Below are 7026 nucleotides of genomic sequence, written 5' to 3' on the forward strand. Positions count from 1 at the left end.
TAATAGGTCAACTTGAAGTATAATTTATACCACAAGACCTAAACATAAATATTTAAATCTAGGAAATATGGTTACCCAGATATTTCCAAATTTCTTTTTTTTTTTTGCAGTTATTTGGTCAGGGCTGGGATTGAACCCACCACCTCCAGCATATGGGGCCAGCGCCCTACTCCGTTGAGCCACAGTGCTGCCCTCCAAATTTCTTATGGACTAAAGAGCTAATATTATTTCTGAAAAGATATTTTGCATATTGAAATTTGTGTTTAGTTCTCAAAGTTTTAACTTTGCTTTCATTGAGACAAAAATGTGTGTATTCTGTGTCAATTAACAGAGCATTTTTAGTAGCTGCTTGTTCTGCTAGAAACCCACTGAGATTTAGGTTTGCTTTTTTCAGGATTTTCTAAAAATCAATTGTAAAAAAATAAAATGTAGGATTTGCTTTGTTTATGTCACTACTGACTCAAACTTTAATTTTGGTATATATTCTCAGTTTATTAACTACTGAAGTGATCAAAACTTGCTTCCTTATTCCTGATCCCGTCACCAGGAAAAAGAAAAAAGAGAGAGATTTACCTCTACACCTTTATTCTCTGGTTAGTAAGGGGAAATACAAATGAATTCAAATCCAGTCAAAATTTTATTGAATCAAAATTGATTATAAGATAATATGTCTCCTGAGAGAATTATCTGACAGGAGAAACGTTAATGATATAATTCTCTATAAGTGCTTCATTTGAAAGGAATTGTTATGGTAATTTTTGAATTTGCCCAAAATAGGCTTTTCTGGCCTTACGTTTATAGAGTGATCCTACCTGACACTGATTGGAAAAAAGGGAGCTAAAAGATATCTCTGATTCCAATTATAATCCACACCTTCTAATTCAGAACTTGATCTTATCCCTTGTTTGCTATACTTTTGTGGCTTTGGTCAGAGCTCGCTTTCTTCTTTCTTCTCTCTCTTGCTCTCTCTTTCTTTTTTTCTCTCTCTTTCTTTATTTCTTCCTCTTATTCAGTCCCCTTCTTTTCTGCCCTTGTTCTGCTGGAAACCCATGACTTACAGAATGACTCTCAATCTTTAGTGGTCATACAATGTCTTGTTGGGACAATCCACATTTTGAAAGAATGCCTATCGTGTGATTCCGATGCCACCTTTATAAAATGAATCTACTTTGGAGGCCTCTGTGTGATATGTCACTCCTGTGCCTCCTCTTCTCTCAAACCCTCTCTGGGGATGCCAGACTCCGTATTCCCTCAGGATATGTTTTCGCACATAGCTGTATTTTTTACATAGTATTCCCATTCAGATTAATTAAGATATTGATTTATGAGTCATTTTCCAAGCCTATCAGAATACTACAGACTAAAATATACACTACTGGATCACTTGAGACAAAAAGAAAACTTCAGGTCCATAAAAAAGTAGTCATTTTATCAACTTGCAAATAGAATAATTGAGAAATTTACTAAAAGGTCATCTTTTATGGGCTTTATGTTTCTCTTCTTAGAAATCAATACTTGCTGATTGGCTGATTGATTTATGTAATAAACTCTATGACCTTAAAACGTGCAGCAAGATCTCCTTTTCTCTTTCCTATCTACATCAGTACACTTCCATAACTGCACACATTATTATTACCTTGGCACAAGAAATGCCACAAGAATACCACCAATAAATTTCCTAACTAGTCTTTCAATTGATCATTTTTTATTTTGGTATGTTTACCTTTTGAAAACTCTGTGACTATTTTACTTCATAATTTTTTTTGAGACAGAGTCTACTTTTCCACCTGGGGTTGAGTGCTGTGGCATCACCGTAGCTCAGTCTGGTCTTGAACTCCTGAGCTCCAGTGATACACCCACATTGACCTCCCAGACTGCTAGGATTACTTAGTTCATGAATATCTATGTGACCATGGTAGTCTTTTAGATTTTATTTTCTTTTTTTTTTGTCTAAATGGTTTTATTTGAAACAATAGTTGTACCAAGCAAGAGCTTACTTTCCCCACTCCAAATTAAAACAGAGCACAGTAGGGGGGGAAAGTCATTTGGCAGGACAGTTCCAATATGTGAATGTCCTTCTACTCATCATGGTTGGGGTATAGATTTCATTTTCTAAATTTTCTCTCTAATTCACTTACAATAGACCCTGGTATTGCATTTTTATCATTAGGAGGGTTCAACAATATTGAAAAAACTCCAAAGTTGAACCTATTTTAAGAATTTTTGATGAAAATGTAACATGGCACTTTTATTTAGCAAGGCTCTGACCTTCCCTCAGTATTTCAACACACCACTGATTCGGGGGGCTTTGCTCTATTGGGGTGGTTATGTCTCCCTCAAGCATTTATTACAGCTCTGTTTTACAGAATTGTTGATAGACAAATTCAGAGCGGCACAGTCCTCATTCTCTTTGTGATTCACAGTGATGAGAATGCATAGGGCAGAAAGGGGAGAAACTACTGGAGACGAGGCAGCAGAGGTAACAGGAAAGGACAATCCAGGGGGCCCTGGAATGAGCACCAAGACTCAGCTCCAAAGTTGGTCACCCCAGCAAAGAGCACTGGTTATGTCTCCCGTCACGCGGGAATAGATTAGAGAATGAGCTGCATGCAGATGAATTGGAAATGAAACACTATTCAAAACTGCAGCCACTGAAGCTGTTCTTCCCAGGAACCCATTAGTGGAAAATCTCCTCAAGGAAACAACCTGGGAGTGAGAGGAAGAACTGGTGCCACAGACAGGAACTAAGAACTCTAATGGCACTTGGAGATCTGTTGGTGAAGGGGCCTCTCACTTGGCCAATAGTAAGAAAGACTCTCTTAGATTATCATCTCTATAAGCAGAACCTGAAATGAGACTGTTATGAAAGTACTTACTGAAGGAGTGCTCTAGGGAGGAGGAAAGTTAGAGGCAAGGGCAGGGAAGGAGAGGGAAGCTCAAGGTACTCAGAAGATTCACACTCAGCAGCATGAATTGCACCTCCTAAAACTGGTGGCATCAAGGCAAGGAGGCCAAACTTTTTTAATCTTGGTTGATCACTCTGGTTGTTGGCTGTCAAAGAGAGGATCCTGCATGGGAGGGGACAGGGATTTCCTTTAGACTAGGGAAATTCTCTGCAATGGCCAGGAAGTGTGGGTGCCCTGCTTGTGAAGGGGATCTGGGCAAGGTGCCAATAGCACCACCACAGGGGCTTAGGTTCTCCCACTCTCTCAGAAGAAGATAATGTTGAATATTAGCAATATTATTCCTGATTCTTAAGTAGGAATAAACAGATCTGGGAATGTTACATAATATATGTAGGAAATAAAGAATAGTCTGCCTGAGGTCAAGGCAGATGAAAATCTGAGTTATAATTAGAGGCTTTTATTTTTGTAATGATTATACACACACGCGCGTACACACATATAGTTTTTTGTAATGACCATGTGTATATACATATATGTTTATATAGAGATGGGAAAGAGATAAAGAGAGACTGATTTTAAAGGATTGCCTTTCCCAGTTATGGAAACTGCAGGTCGAAGAGCCAGAAGAGAGTTAATGACAGGTCTTGAGTTCAAGGGCAATCTTCATCCTCTAGGAACCCTGTTGTCTCACTAAGGCTTTCAACTGATTGAGGCCCATTCACATTATGGTGGATAGTCTATGTTACTGAAAATCTATTGCTTTGAACTTAATACCTCCAGCAACATCTAGATGTGTTTGACAAAACTAAGTGTGATAGCCTAGCGAAGTTGACACATAAAATGAGCCATCGTTGAGATCATCATCAGAACTACTTTTCCAGTACTTATTATATTTCTCCAAGTGACAATTTTCTTCAAACTCTCATAAATATATAAAAATCCCATAATAATGTTTCTGCAATACAACTACAATGTTATTTTTCTGAATTTCAATGTATTAGAATTTTCGGTAATCTTTAAGCACAATAATGGTCATCAGCTGTGTAGTAGGATAATTACTTGCTTCGTTTCTGTACAGTTAAGAATGTTTCCATATTGCAATTAAACTCATAGTAAATCTTCCAATGCAGCATGAAAGACTGTAAAATGTTTTGTTTTTCACATAGATATTTCATAACACAATCTCCAGAACGTTACCCTTGATAAATGAATTTATTTTGTGTGTGTCTATTAAAACAATGACTTTCAGGATAGTTTCTTTTAAGGTCTGGTAAAAACTAAGATTGAAACATAACATTATAGTTTTAAACTGCAATATCCTCTAGTTCACCTTTGAGAAGCAAACAAATTAACATTCTCTAACATGTAAAAAATGTAGCGTATCCCACCTATTTGAATTAAGTGAAAATTGGCAATATAGCCTGTTTTCCATTTTTAGAGACGGTGATGTTGAGAGTGATTGCGTCTCTGATTGTAACCGAAATGTCTGATCTGCAGTCATTAGTCTTTTCCATATTTTCTTTGCTGAGATGTGTATCATCGTGCCATGGTGCCATGCCTTGCTTTTGCATCTGTTTGGCAGATCTATTGTTATTTCCCGTCCTTGCATTCTTCTCCTTATAATGTGTGTTCTATTGTCTGCAAGCGCTGGTCCCTCTGCTTGTCATTTTTCTTGTACCCAGACTTAAAAGCTTTCTCTTTCATTTTTCTCACTTTGAATTCTACCTTCTACTTTTATTTCCTGCTGCACTTTCCTCATGGACACCTTCCCTTTCTCTTTTTTCTTAACCTTTAAAAAAATTTCATATTAATATGAGGATACAATTAGGTAACAATGTTTGCATTTGTTAGGTAAGGTCCCTGTTGTAGTTGTGCCCCTCACCCAGGAGGTGTGCCCTGTACCCTTACAACACGCCTATTAGGCGGGAGCACATCAATCTCCTTCCCCCTCTCCTTAACTTGAATTGAATTGAGTTTTTGTCCTGTGTGGGCATGTATTAGATCATCTACTGGCTTCATGCTAGTATTGAGTACATTGATACAATAACACAGGACACTTCACAAGTTTGTCTGTCATCCTTGTGCAGGGGCCATGCCAATCTTCTCTGTACCATTCCAATTTCAGCATATGTGCTGCTGAAGTGAGCACCACTTTCCCTGTTTTATCTAGAGTAGCTTAGGTGGCCCTTTACGACACTCTTGAAGTATCTTGAACCAACCACATTACTTGTCATTTATATATATTTTTAACTTTCAGAACCAAAACTTTTCTTCTGGAAGTACAAAATTGTTCAAAGATATGACTATGCATGGACCATTCAAACAACAACACATTTATTCACCACATGTGCCACACTGTGATAGATGTATATCTCTGGTTGTGTTACCAAAGTTTACATATGAAAATGGAAGCAATCATTGGTCAAAGTTCCCAAGACAAGAAAACTCCATACTTTGAGTTATTCTGATAGCAGGTATAGGGGATGATAAGTGAAAATTAATTTTTTTTGAACATATTGATGATTTCCATTCCAAATCCTGTTTTCTGTTACCATCTTTCTAAGTATTGTCTTTGGCAAGTAACTTGAAGAGAGAGACATATAATTCATCTTTCAGGAAGTCTGTCTATAAAATATAAAACACTTAAATGAAAAAGACCAACTAGAACCATAAGCCTCTTGACAGTAGGAGCTGTTTCTTCTTTTTTATTCATAGCTTTTTTTTTTTTTTTTTTTTATTGTTGGGGATTCATTGAGGGTACAATAAGCCAGGTTACACTGATTGCAATTGTTAGGTAAAGTCCCTCTTGCAATCATGTCTTGCCCCCATAAAGTGTGACACACACCAAGGCCCCACCCCCCTCCCTCCGTCCCTCTTTCTGCTTTGCCTCCCCATAACCTTAATTGTCATTAATTGTCCTCATATCAAAATTGAGTACATAGGATTCATGCTTCTCCATTCTTGTGATGCTTTACTAAGAATAATGTCTTCCACGTCCATCCAGGTTAATACGAAGGATGTAAAGTCTCCATTTTTTTTTAATGGCTGAATAGTATTCCATGGTATACATATACCACAGCTGCTTGTTAATCCATTCCTGGGTTGGTGGGCATTTAGGCTGTTTCCACATTTTGGCGATTGTAAATTGAACTGCAATAAACAGTCTAGTACAAGTGTCCTTATGATAAAAGGATTTTTTTTCCTTCTGGGTAGATGCCCAGTAATGGGATTGCAGGATCAAATGGGAGGTCTAGCTTGAGTGCTTTGAAGTTTCTCCATACTTCCTTCCAGAAAGGTTGTACTAGTTTGCAGTCCCCCCAGCAGTGTAAAAGTGTTCCCTTCTCTCCACATCCACGCCAGCATCTGCAGTTTTGAGATTTTGTGATGTGGGCCATTCTCACTGGGGTTAGATGATATCTCAGGGTTGTTTTGATTTGCATTTCTCTAATATATAGAGATGACGAACATTTTTTCATGTGTTTGTTAGCCATTCGTCTGTCGTCTTTAGAGAAAGCTCTATTCATGTCTCTTGCCCATTGATATATGGGATTGTTGGTTTTTTTCATGTGGATTAATTTGAGTTCTCTATAGATCCTAGTTATCAAGCTTTTGTCTGATTGAAAATATGCAAATATCCTTTCCCATTGTGTAGGTTGTCTCTTTGCTTTGGTTATTGTCTCCTTAGCTGTACAGAAGCTTTTCAGTTTAATGAAGTCCCATCTGTTTATTTTTGTTGTTGTTGCAATTGCCATGGCAGTCTTCTTCATGAAGTCTTTCCCCAGGCCAATATCTTCCAGTGTTTTTCCTATGCTTTCTTGGAGGATTTTTATTGTTTCATGCCTTAAATTTAAGTCCTTTATTCATCTTGAATCAATTTTTGTGAGTGGGGAAAGGTGTGGGTTCAGTTTCAGTCTTTTACATGTAGACAACCAGTTCTCCCAACACCATTTCTTGAATAGGGAGTCTTTCCACCAAGGTATGTTCTTGTTTGGTTTATCGAAGATTAGGTGGTTGTAAGATGTTAGTTTCATTTCTTGGTTTTCAATTCTATTCCAAGTGTCTATGTGTCTGTTTTTCTGCCAGTACCATGCTGTCTTGACCACTATGGCTTTGTAGTACG

At 37.6% G+C, this 7026-nt stretch overlaps 1 non-coding gene across 1 annotated transcript; it reads right to left on the reverse strand.

The window, feature by feature from the left end:
- Nucleotides 1-4948: 4948 nt before the first annotated feature.
- LOC128592430 (U6 spliceosomal RNA) lies at nt 4949-5055 on the reverse strand. The gene has a single exon (XR_008381866.1). It is a non-coding gene; the product is annotated as a U6 spliceosomal RNA (small nuclear RNA).
- Between the last annotated feature and the right edge of the window lie 1971 nt (nt 5056-7026).

This window comes from Nycticebus coucang, chromosome 1, assembly GCF_027406575.1.
Source record: "Nycticebus coucang isolate mNycCou1 chromosome 1, mNycCou1.pri, whole genome shotgun sequence".
Lineage (NCBI taxonomy): Eukaryota > Metazoa > Chordata > Mammalia > Primates > Lorisidae > Nycticebus > Nycticebus coucang.